At 39.6% G+C, this 13,986-nt stretch overlaps 1 protein-coding gene across 3 annotated transcripts in view; it reads right to left on the reverse strand.

Moving 5' to 3' along the window:
• LOC108709452 (plasma membrane calcium-transporting ATPase 4) overlaps nucleotides 1–13,986 on the reverse strand; it is a 118,266-nt gene that overhangs the window by 74,295 nt on the left and 29,985 nt on the right. The window lies entirely within an intron of this gene.

Here is a 13,986-nt window from a genome sequence, read left to right on the forward strand (position 1 = left end):
ACTGTTTGGAGGACCCCTGGCAATCATATTTAGGGTGTTTTTTTTTGGTGCGTAACGATACATGGGTGATATGGTGCTGAGAAGTTGAAGCTTTGAGGCAATTTTCAGATATTTCACCAAAACCGACAATTGTGGGAAAGCCTTGCGACTCAGTAGTTTGGAGCAGAAAGGCATGGGTATCCATTTTAGATTCTGTAGAATGTGTACTTTCCAAAAATATATGGGTTTGGGGGGGTAAACATATATTTCTGTGTTTTTACTCCACAAAAATGCAGTCAATGTGTTGATTTTTCATTAGATGAAGTTACCCACAGGACTATTTGTATGCGCTAACTTCATTTTGAGGCCTCTAACTGCCAGATACTTTGGTAAACTTATGAACAATGGCCACCAAAATGTTCAGAGGAACCCTGGCAATCATATTTAGGGTGCTTTTTCTTAGTACGTAATGATACATGGGTGATATGGTGCTGGGAAGTTGAAGCTTTGAGGCAATTTTCAGATATTTCACCAAAACCGACAATTGTGGGAAAGCCTTGCGACTCAGTAGTTTGGAGCAGAAAGGCATGGGTACCCATTTTAGATTCTGTAGAATGTGTTCTTTCCAAAAATATATGGGTTTGGGGGGTAAACATATATTTCTGTGTTTTTACCCCACAAAAATGCAGTCAATGTGTTGATTTTTCATTAGCTGAAGTTACTCACGGGACTGTTTGTATGCGCTAACTTCATTTTGAGGCCTCTAACTGCCAGATACTTTGGTAAACCTATGAACAATGGCTACCAAACTGTTTGGAGGAACCCTGGCAATCATATTTAGGGTGTTTTTTCTTGGTGCGTAACGATACATGGTTGATATGGTGCTGAGAAGTTGAAGCTTTGAGGCAATTTTCAGATATTTCACCAAAACCGACAATTGTGGGAAGGCCTTGCGACTCAGTAGTTTGGAGCAGAAAGGCATGGGTACCCATTTTAGATTCGGTAGAATGTGTACTTTCCAAAAATATATGGGTTTTGGGGGGTAAACATATATTTCTGTGTTTTTACCCCACAAAAATGCAGTCAATGTGTTGATTTTTCATTAGCTGAAGTTACTCACGGGACTGTTTGTATGCGCTAACTTCATTTTGGGGCCTCTAAATGCCAGATACTTTGGTAAACTTATGAACAATGGCCACCAAAATGTTCAGAGGAACCCTGGCAATCATATTTAGGGTGCTTTTTCTTAGTACGTAATGATACATGGGTGATATGGTGCTGGGAAGTTGAAGCTTTGAGGCAATTTTCAGATATTTCACCAAAACCGACAATTTTGGGAAAGCCTTGCGACTCAGTAGTTTGGAGCAGAAAGGCATGGGTACCCATTTTAGATTCTGTAGAATGTGTTCTTTCCAAAAATATATGGGTTTGGGGGGTAAACATATATTTCTGTGTTTTTACCCCACAAAAAATGCAGTCAATGTTTTGATTTCTCAGTAGCTGAAGTAAAGTCCTGAACAATTTGGATGCGCTAACTTCATATTTGTGTCTCTAAATGCCAGATACATTGGTAAACCTATGCATAATGGGTATCAAACTGTTCAGTGGACCCCTGGCAATCATATTTCAGGTGCTTTTTCTTGGTACGTAATATAGTTTGGGATATGCGGAGCAGCAAAATAAAACCTTTGAAATGATTTTTCAAAATTTTGAATTTTATTTTGAAAAACCGCTATGTTCAGACAAGCTTTTCTGTTTGGTAGTTGGGAGTAGAGAGACATAGTTACCCATTTTGTAATCGGCAGAATGTGTACTTTTCAAAAATGTATGGTTTTCTGGGGTAAACCTATGGTTTCAGGATTTTTTGCCTTGGAATCTAAAGCATGCCGTTTTCTGCCTTAGTGCTTTCAAAATTCAGTAATATACTGCCGGGAGTTTTTGCTGTACAGAAATCCTAAATCTCCCTAAAACTATACATATCTGGTATTGGCACGTTCGAGAGACATAAGGCTTTCCAAATACGTTGGATTTTCATCTGTAAAATGAAATATTTTTCTGGTATAAATTGATATACAATGAAAAATGGTAATTTTTCATTTTTTTTGTTATTTAGCACTATAAATTTTTTTGCACAGGTGGAAATACATGAAAACTCAGGCAGATTTAGAAAGCTCAGTTTCTACCGAAAAAAACAATGTATAATTTTCCTAGGTAAACTATAGGTTTCCCCTCAGAAAATGCCCCTAAAGTGAGAGAGCACAAAATGCTTAAAAACGGCTGGCATTTCGCGTAACCAAAATGTGAAATTCTGCTGGCACTTAAAGGGTTAATCTTTAGTGTAACCGAACTAGCCTGTCGGGTTTATTCAATGTTTACATGATTTTCTAGTAGACTCGGGGTATGAAGATCCATTATCAAGAAAACGATCCGTTATCTGAAAAGAGCCAGGTCCTGAGCATTCTGAATAACAGGTCCCATGGCTGTACAATGGTGGATACATACTAACCCACCTCTCAGAAAAAGCTATTTCATGCATCTTTACAAAAGTAAACCTATACTAGTACACTTTGCTAACATGGGAAAGTTACATTGACACGCTGCCACTGAAACACAAAACATAAATTCACAATTGTTTTCTCACCACTTTGTGGTATGCGATACTTAACCTGCCTACAAACTAAAAGGATGTAAGCAATGAGGGTCCCAGACCTTTCTCTTTTCCCCCCCTTTTTCTTCTTTCATAAAGTTTTTCCATGTATACCTAATATGTATGTTATTTCTCCTATTGAAACAGATATTCCTGACGGTATTATGCAAGAGAACCCTACTTTTTATGTATGTAACAAAAAAGATGTGATGCATAAAGATGTTATTCAATAATGTTGCATGAACTTATAACCACTCCCTTACTGTACCTAAAATAAAATAAATATTAAAAAATTAGCATCTAGACAGAAAGGTTATAACATTTTAGTAAACTGCATAATTTTTATCTCTCAAAATCCAAATTCACACACACATTGTCTTTTTCTGCAATACGTTTTTTTTTCCCTTGATAATTTTGCATTTCCTTTATATTCATAATAGTCTTCCTGGAATTACACAAACTCTTTTGCCTTAGGCTGGTGCCTATAGATCTGAAACTCCATCAAGGCTAGCTACATATTCTGCCAATACAAATCTTTAAAGGGGATGTCAACCCAAAAATAACAATTTGCCTTATGAAAGACAAAAGAGGAAAATACAAGAGGAAATGCATTATATGGGAATACATACAATGTGGCTAAGTAAAACCAGGGTTTCACTGTACATTCATTAAAACATGAATGGTTTTAAAGTTATTTGTAATTTTAATTGCCGTTGAAAGCAGGATTTCCTTATCCCTTTTTTATTCTCTGCCCTGGTGGCTGACTTTTGAACCAATGTAACTAAAGGCAGCTGATAAACATACCTGTCTTTGCTGGAGGGGACCTGACTTCTGCAACACTGTTTAAAAAGCCAGAGGCAGGTGTAAAATGTAATTTATTAAAAAAAATATTTAATTGTAAAGGACACATGAACCTTAACAACTGAATATAATAGTGCTCAGGCTTCGAAATGTATATTTATTATATATATTTTTACGAGAAAGGGCATCTGGTGCTTCTGATCTCTTTTTTTTTCATTCTAGGGGAAGCATAGCAGGGGTGAGCATGGCAGGAGAGCCATGGCAGATTTAACAACTTAAGTCCATCAAGTTAAAGTACAGAAGTTTAAGTACAACATATAGAGTTAGACAGAGTTAAGAACTTACATATATGGATACCTGCTGAACTGCATCTCTCCTTCTCATCTCTTCCAGGTATGTCTAATTCCTGCTAATTGAACTTACTGCTCCTAGCTTTCTGCATCTCACCATCCAACTCTGCTGCAAATCTTTGTATTACCATTGCCAATTATTCAATTGTGGGGTATGTCTAATTCCTGCTAATTGAACTTACTGCTCCTAGCTTTCTGCATCTCACCATCCAACTCTGCTGCAAATCTTTGTATTACCATTGCCAATTATTCAATTGTGGGGTATGTCTAATTCCTGCTAATTGAACTTACTGCTCCTAGCTTTCTGCATCTCACCATCCAACTCTGCTGCAAATCTTTGTATTACCATTGCCAATTATTCAATTGTGGGGTAGGTGTTAAAATGCATCAGTTAACATTTATCTAGCAATTTGTTGCTTGCTTTAGTGAATAGTTTGGTATGTCCATTTTATTGCTATCGATGTCTGTTAGATGACCAGACTCAGAGATTCTTCTGTCTTTATCTTGTCTTAATTAATCAATTGCTGGCCCTCACCCATGTGACCCTCTTGCTGTATATCAGGACATTCATTCTAGGGGAAGCATAGCAGGGGTGAGCATGGCAGGAGAGCCATGGCAGATTTAACAACTTAAGTCCATCAAGTTAAAGTACAGAAGTTTAAGTACAACATATAGAGTTAGACAGAGTTAAGAACTTACATATATGGATACCTGCTGAACTGCATCTCTCCTTCTCATCTCTTCCAGGTATGTCTAATTCCTGCTAATTGAACTTACTGCTCCTAGCTTTCTGCATCTCACCATCCAACTCTGCTGCAAATCTTTGTATTACCATTGCCAATTATTCAATTGTGGGGTATGTCTAATTCCTGCTAATTGAACTTACTGCTCCTAGCTTTCTGCATCTCACCATCCAACTCTGCTGCAAATCTTTGTATTACCATTGCCAATTATTCAATTGTGGGGTATGTCTAATTCCTGCTAATTGAACTTACTGCTCCTAGCTTTCTGCATCTCACCATCCAACTCTGCTGCAAATCTTTGTATTACCATTGCCAATTATTCAATTGTGGGGTAGGTGTTAAAATGCATCAGTTAACATTTATCTAGCAATTTGTTGCTTGCTTTAGTGAATAGTTTGGTATGTCCATTTTATTGCTATCGATGTCTGTTAGATGACCAGACTCAGAGATTCTTCTGTCTTTAACTTGTCTTAATTAATCAATTGCTGGCCCTCACCCATGTGACCCTCTTGCTGTATATCAGGACATTCATTCTAGGGGAAGCATAGCAGGGGTGAGCATGGCAGGAGAGCCATGGCAGATTTAACAACTTAAGTCCATCAAGTTAAAGTACAGAAGTTTAAGTACAACATATAGAGTTAGACAGAGTTAAGAACTTACATATATGGATACCTGCTGAACTGCATCTCTCCTTCTCATCTCTTCCAGGTATGTCTAATTCCTGCTAATTGAACTTACTGCTCCTAGCTTTCTGCATCTCACCATCCAACTCTGCTGCAAATCTTTGTATTACCATTGCCAATTATTCAATTGTGTGGTATGTCTAATTCCTGCTAATTGAACTTACTGCTCCTAGCTTTCTGCATCTCACCATCCAACTCTGCTGCAAATCTTTGTATTACCATTGCCAATTATTCAATTGTGGGGTATGTCTAATTCCTGCTAATTGAACTTACTGCTCCTAGCTTTCTGCATCTCACCATCCAACTCTGCTGCAAATCTTTGTATTACCATTGCCAATTATTCAATTGTGGGGTATGTCTAATTCCTGCTAATTGAACTTACTGCTCCTAGCTTTCTGCATCTCACCATCCAACTCTGCTGCAAATCTTTGTATTACCATTGCCAATTATTCAATTGTGGGGTAGGTGTTAAAATGCATCAGTTAACATTTATCTAGCAATTTGTTGCTTGCTTTAGTGAATAGTTTGGTATGTCCATTTTATTGCTATCGATGTCTGTTAGATGACCAGACTCAGAGATTCTTCTGTCTTTAACTTGTCTTAATTAATCAATTGCTGGCCCTCACCCATGTGACCCTCTTGCTGTATATCAGGACATTCATTCTAGGGGAAGCATAGCAGGGGTGAGCATGGCAGGAGAGCCATGGCAGATTTAACAACTTAAGTCCATCAAGTTAAAGTACAGAAGTTTAAGTACAACATATAGAGTTAGACAGAGTTAAGAACTTACATATATGGATACCTGCTGAACTGCATCTCTCCTTCTCATCTCTTCCAGGTATGTCTAATTCCTGCTAATTGAACGTACTGCTCCTAGCTTTCTGCATCTCACCATCCAACTCTGCTGCAAATCTTTGTATTACCATTGCCAATTATTCAATTGTGGGGTAGGTGTTAAAATGCATCAGTTAACATTTATCTAGCAATTTGTTGCTTGCTTTAGTGAATAGTTTGGTATGTCCATTTTATTGCTATCGATGTCTGTTAGATGACCAGACTCAGAGATTCTTCTGTCTTTAACTTGTCTTAATTAATCAATTGCTGGCCCTCACCCATGTGACCCTCTTGCTGTATATCAGGACATTCATTCTAGGGGAAGCATAGCAGGGGTGAGCATGGCAGGAGAGCCATGGCAGATTTAACAACTTAAGTCCATCAAGTTAAAGTACAGAAGTTTAAGTACAACATATAGAGTTAGACAGAGTTAAGAACTTACATATATGGATACCTGCTGAACTGCACCTCTCCTTCTCATCTCTTCCAGGTATGTCTAATTCCTGCTAATTGAACGTACTGCTCCTAGCTTTCTGCATCTCACCATCCAACTCTGCTGCAAATCTTTGTATTACCATTGCCAATTATTCAATTGTGGGGTAGGTGTTAAAATGCATCAGTTAACATTTATCTAGCAATTTGTTGCTTGCTTTAGTGAATAGTTTGGTATGTCCATTTTATTGCTATCGATGTCTGTTAGATGACCAGACTCAGAGATTCTTCTGTCTTTAACTTGTCTTAATTAATCAATTGCTGGCCCTCACCCATGTGACCCTCTTGCTGTATATCAGGACATTCATTCTAGGGGAAGCATAGCAGGGGTGAGCATGGCAGGAGAGCCATGGCAGATTTAACAACTTAAGTCCATCAAGTTAAAGTACAGAAGTTTAAGTACAACATTTAGGGGCCGATTCATGAAGCTCGAGTGAAGGATTCGAATGAAAAAAATTCGAATTTCGAAGTATTTTTTTGGTACTTCGACCATCGAATTGGTTAAATTCGTTCGAATTCGAACGAAATCGAACGAATCGAACGAAAAATCGTTCGACTATTCGACCATTCGATAGTCGAAGTACTTCCCCTTTAAAAAAAACTTCGACCCTTTACTTCGGCAGGTAAAACCTACCGAAGTCAATGTTAGCCTATGGGGAAGGTCCCCATAGGCTTGCCTGTGATTTTTTGATCGAAGGATTTTCCTTCGATCGTTGGATTAAAATCCTTCGAATCGTTCGATTCGAAGGATTTAATCGTTCGATCGAATGAAAAATCCTTCGATCGATCGATCGCAGGATTAGCGCTAAATCCTTCGACTTCGATATTCGAAGTCGAAGGATTTCAATTGGAGGGTCGAATTTCGAAGTATTTTTAACTTCGAAATTCGACCCTTAATGAATCTGCCCCATAGAGTTAGACAGAGTTGGACAACAGTTGGATCAGAGTTGAATTGGAATCTCCAAGCAAACATTGGACATCACTGCTCATCAATTCTTCTATCAACAAGATAAGCCGGATTATACTGTCTAACTATGTTTAATTTGATTGCTTTCTTTTTCTCTCTCTCCTCTATACTTCTGCATATATCCTCTGCACTCCAACATCCATCAAACTATCCTGAAATTGAAATCTCCTCTTCACTGCTCCCATCACCCTCTCTCAATCTAAGCACACTATCTTGTATTGTTAAATCTATTATCCCCTCTCATTCCATCAAACAATACACTGCTCGCACTGTCAAATCTAGGTCACACCTTGTCTCACTCTCATTATTACTGTTACTTGCAGCTGGGGACGTCTCCCCAAACCCTGGTCCAACTCACTCATTTGTACCCTCACTTATTCCTACTCTCAGGCATTCAACAAGGTCTTTTCCAGTCTCTCAGACTTTACGTACTTCTAATATTGCAAACCTAATTCACATAAAACCAGCACCCTCCATACCTTTCTCATGTGCCCTCTGGAATGCACGGTCAATCTGCAATAAACTAACAGCAGTCCATGACCTCTTTATAGCTAAATCCCTTCACCTTCTTGCAATCACTGAAACATGGCTCTCACCCTCAGACACTGCTTCACCTGCTGCCCTCTGCTATGGAGGCTTCTCACTTACTCACACTCCTAGACCGGATGGCCGTCATGGCGGTGGGGTTGGATTTCTTCTCTCTCCCAAATGCAGGTTTCAAAATCTAACTACACCGTCTTCTCTCTCCTTCACTTCTTTTGAAGTCCACAGCATACGTTTGTTTTCTCCAATCTCTCTGCGTGTTGCTGTCATATATCGCCCCCCAGGTCCCTACTCCACCTTCTTGGATCACTTTGCTGCCTGGCTTCCATACTTTCTCTCCAGTGAGACACCTGCTCTCATTTTAGGGGACTTCAACATCCCCATTGACAACTCTGCTTCTGCTGCCACCTCTAAACTTCTCTCTCTAACAGCTTCATTTGGTCTCTCTCAGTGGACCGACTCACCTACCCACATCGAGGGTCATGCTCTTGACCTTATATTCTGCCACTCATGCTGCCCATCCAACTTAATAAACTCTCCCTACCCTCTGTCTGACCATCATCTACTCTCCTTTCAGATACTGCTTTCACCTGCACCTTCACAACCATCTCTCTCTACCCATACGTACAGAAACCTTAATGCTTTTGAACCACAACAATTATCAACAGTATCAGCACAATCCATATCTCATATTAATACTCTCTCCTGTCCCAATATGGCAGCTTCTCTCTACAACGATGCCCTTTCAACAGCACTTGACTCCCTTGCACCTTCTACCACCCGTCACAGCCGGCCAGCTAAACCCCAACCCTGGCACACTAGTGTAACACGGTACCTCAGAAGATGTAGTAGATCAGCTGAGCGACGATGGAGAAAGTCACGAACTGATCCTGATTTCATCCACTTCAAATTCATGCTCTCTTGCTATAACCGAGCTCTATCATTAGCCAAAGAACAATACTTCTCTTATCTAATATCTACTATGTCCTCCAAACCACAGCAGCTGTTTGCCACATTTAACTCACTCCTATGCCCCCCTCCACCTCCTCCACCTATTAATGTTACTGCCCAAGACCTTGCTCATTTCTTTAATGAAAAAATCGATCTCATTAGGCTGAGCATACCGTCCGACAACAATCTCAGACCAACGTGCAGTCCACTCACATCTACTTTGCACTCCTTCACCCCTGCAACTCTAGAGGAAGTCAGCAAACTTCTAGCCAGCTCAAAACCCACCACCTGCTCCCTTGACCCCATACCCTCTCGCCTTCTCCACCCAATCTCTGATACACTCTCTCCTGCACTTACCCACCTATTCAATCTTTCACTCTCTACTGGTACCTTTCCATCATTATACAAACAAGCACTAATCACTCCTATCCTCAAAAACCCTTCCCTTGATCCCAGCTCTCCCACTAACTATCGACCGGTCTCCCTTCTTCCATTCGCCTCCAAATTACTAGAAAGGCTTGTTTATAAACGCCTGATCCAGCATCTCACTCACAACTCCCTCCTCGACCCCTTGCAATCTGGCTTCCGCCCATCACACTCGACTGAAACTGCCCTCACCAAAGTAACCAATGATCTTCTATTGGCAAAGTCTAAAGGTCATTATTCCATTCTAATTCTACTAGATCTCTCTGCAGCCTTTGACACAGTTGACCACGCACTCCTCCTTGACATTCTACACTCAGCTGGCATTCGGGACACTGCTCTTTCATGGTTTACATCTTATCTGTCTGACCGTTCCTTTAAAGTTTCCTTCTCTAACTCTACTTCTACTACTTTCCCACTCTCTGTTGGAGTTCCTCAAGGCTCTGTTCTTGGCCCCCTGCTGTTCTCGCTCTATACAACTTCACTAGGAAAACTCATTCAGTCATTTGGACTTCAGTATCACCTTTATGCTGATGACACCCAACTCTACTTGTCTACTCCTGATCTTTCTAATTCTGTCCTTTCCCAAGTCACAGACTGTCTTTCTGCTGTCTCCTCCTGGATGTCACAGCGCCACCTGAAACTGAACCTTTCTAAAACAGAACTCATCATATTTCCTCCAAGATCTTCCCCTGTCCCTCAGATATCACTCACCGTAAACAACACCACCTTTCATTCCACCACACAGGCACGCTGCCTAGGAGTTATCTTAGACTCTCATCTGTCTTTTTCACCACACATTCAAACACTTGCAAAATCTTGCCGTATTCAACTGCGCAACATTGCTCGAATACGACCCTATCTCAGTTCAGAATCAACTAAAACACTGATTCAGTCTCTCATCATCTCCCGCCTTGATTACTGCAACTTACTCCTCACAGGTATTCCAACAAGTCACCTTTCACAACTCCAATCTGTTCTAAACGCGGCCGCTAGACTCATTCATCTAGCTCGCCGCTCAACATCAGCTGCTCCCATTTGTATGTCCCTTCACTGGCTCCCAATCTCTTCTAGAATCAAATTCAAATTACTTACACTCACATTCAAGGCCCTTAATAATTAAACCCCTCCCTATATTTCATCTCTAATCTCCAAATACACTCCTTCACGAAACCTACGCTCTGCTTCTGATCTTCGCCTCACTTCTCCTCTGGTCACTTCTGCCCATTCTCGTCTACAAGACTTCTCTCGGGCTTCTGCTTTTCTCTGGAACTCTCTGCCACAAGCTGTCAGACTTTCTCCTTCCTTCCAAACTTTCAAGCGCTCCTTAAAGACCCATCTGTTTAAAGAGGCCTATTCGTTGTACCTTAATTAATCATTGCTGTATCAAAAATGACAAAGTGTTTATATAATCCTAATGTCTCAATTGTACCCTAACCTTTTAGTTTGTAAACCCCATTGTACTCTGTAATCCTTGTCTGTTAGCCACCATTTATTCCCTGTTTGCTATAACTGCAGTAAAGCACTGCGTATGTTGACAGCGCTATATAAATAAATGATGATGATGATGATGATGAAAGACAAATCAGGATACTTTTCTGTTTTTCTCATGAAGGTATATATCTTTTTCTGTACAGTTACACAAACGGAGCAGCAGGTGGTGCTGTTGTTACAATATTCACTTTGGCAGTTAATTAAAACCTTAAAGGAACAATTCAGTGTAAAAATAAAAACTGGGTGAATAGATTGAATAGATAAATAGGCTGTGAAATTTTTTTTTTTCTAATATAGTTAGACAAAAATATAATTTATAAAGTGACTGTATGTCTAACATAACAGAACACAACTTCCTGCTTTTCAGCTCCCTAACTCTTAGTCAGTGACTTGAAGGGGGGTCACATGAGACATATTTGCAACTGATCCTTAGCATGCAGGTCAGATTCAAAAGCAAACAGTTGACCCATGTGGGCCCCAGTCAAGTCACTGATTGGTTACTGCCTGGTAACCAACACATACCTCCCAACTGTCCCGTTTTTTGCGGGACAATTCCGATTTTGACAGCTCAACCCGCAGTTCTCTTTGATCTCCTGCACTGAACAGACAGAAAAAGATACAGGGGCAGATTTACAAAATTCGAGTGAAGAATTCGAATGTAAAAAACTTCGAATTTCGAAGTATTTTTTGGGTACTTCGACCATCGAATTGGTTAAATTCGTTTGAATTCGAACGATTCGAAGTAAAAATCATTCGACTATTCGACCATTCGATAATCGAAGTACTGTCTCTTTAAAAAATACTTCGACCACCTACTTCGGTAGATAAAACCTACCGAAGTCAACGTTAGCCTATGGGGAAGGTCCCCATAGGCTTGCCTGTGATTTTTTGTTCGAAGGATTTTCCTTCGATCGTTGGATTCAAATCCTTCGAATCGTTCGATTCGAAGGATTTAATCGTTTAATCGATCGATCGCAGGATTTGCGCAAAATCGTTCGACTTCGATATTCGAAGTCGAACGATTTTAGTTCCCAGTCGAATATCGAGGGTTAATTAACCCTCGATATTCGACTATTGATCAATCGGCCCCACAATGTTTCTAATTAAATTGGCTTTTGGCAAACAGCCCAGCATATGTGGCAGGCGCTCTTATAGATACTTTTGTAACAATTTAAGATAGGCAATGAAACTATTGTAACAATTTAAGATACGCAGATCTCTTGGGGAAACTGTGACGTACAGCTTATAGAGCAATTCACCTTCATTGGCAAAACTGTCTTAACTGAAAAAAAAAACACAGAAATGTGTTCAAACTTTCATAACCTGTCAAATTTTATAAAATAAACATGGTAAATAATGGGTGTGGTCACAAAAATTGGCATGGTCAAAAATATTTTTTTTTGCTGCACTCCACACAGCAAATCTTTTTGTCCCCCTTTCTATTAACAAAATGCTGGGAGGTATACAATCAGTGGAAACCAAGAGAGCTGCAAGGCAGGAAGTAGTGTTCTGGCTATTAGGCTAGACATCCAGTCACTCCAGCCTATTAGATTACATTAGATTTTTGGATAACTGAATATATTTTTATTTTGCAAATATTTTTATTTACCCAGTTTTTAATTTTATACGGAATAATTCCTTTAAATAACTCTGGAACTGAAATACATAAATAATGTAAATTGCAAACGTGCTTGTAAAATCACCCGGAGCAATTTTACATTAAAGGGGTGGTTCACCTTTAAGTTTACTTTTAGTATGCTATAGAATGGCCAATTCCAAATAACTTTTCAGCTGGTCTTCATTATTTATTTTTTATAGTTTTTTAATTATTTGCCTTCTGCTTCTGACTCTTGTCAGCTTTCAAATGGGGCTCACTGACCCCATCTAAAAAACAAATGCTTTGTAAGGCTACAAATGTATTGATATTGCTACTTTTTATTACTGACCTTTCTATACAGGCCTCTCCTATTAGTCATTTAGGTGACTTTTTTAGGTTATATTTTCTTTGAAAAAACAATTGTCCCATTTTAAAGTTCATATGTAAGGGCAGGACTCTATGATGTGTTCTGACCCGACATGTCACAATGCGACTAAACGCATGAGACGTGTCGGATGGTTTACTGAAAACGGAAGTGAAGGAGAAATCGCATGTTACAACTACATTGATCCGACTGTCGGATGAAATTTTTTCCAAAACACTTATCCATGCCCATATCTTATCCCCCTTAGACTATTGCAATCTCGTCTCACTATACGTTCCTGGTCGTCTTCTCCGCTCTTCTCAGAGCCACCTTCTCTTCACACCATTCACATCCACTGCCTATTATCTGAAATGCCTTAAGTCTGCTAAAAATAATTATAACATTAAATTAACCCAGTAGGATTATTTTACCACAAATATGGATCCTTATGTAGGGCCAAGTAAAAGCTACTGTTTTAATATTACAGACAATTTAGAATTATTTGCTTAAAACTGACTCTGTAGGAGATGGCATTCCAGTAATTCAGAGCTTTTTGCAAAAGCGTCATTCAACAAAATCCAAGTTATGGTACTCTATTTCTCCTCCTAGCACGACTCCTGCACGGCCAGATGCCAATTGTTGCCGCTGTACAGATGAATTTCTAACTGCCTTCTAATAGTTCTCTGTCTTCTAAATTCCTTTAGTTTAGGTTCTGGGAGAGAGGGCTTGTGGGAAGCGTTACTTCTTCTGAGTTTTTCTGTGAGAGCTGCAAGCGGTGAAGAGCACGCTGGCTTGAGATCTTCTGTGGTTCTTCATTTATGGCTCACCAGCATGCTGTGTACTGCTCAGGGCCCTTACAGACATAAATATATCTGACAAATTACACACGGCAGGATGAAAAATCCTCTATACAGAGGTTGACAGTTGACTTTTTGCAGGAGTCGGGCTAGGAGGAGAAATGGAGTACCACAAGCAAGCTGGATTTTGCAGAGTGAATGTCGCCCTGTCACCTTTTCTGAGAAGACTGGAAGCAATGTTTAAGCATGGTATTTTTAATAAAATATTAAGAATTCTAAACTTTGTTCTGGATAGAACTATTATTGGAGGATGGTAGAAAG

The sequence above is a fragment of the Xenopus laevis genome, chromosome 2S (assembly GCF_017654675.1).
Source record: "Xenopus laevis strain J_2021 chromosome 2S, Xenopus_laevis_v10.1, whole genome shotgun sequence".
Lineage (NCBI taxonomy): Eukaryota > Metazoa > Chordata > Amphibia > Anura > Pipidae > Xenopus > Xenopus laevis.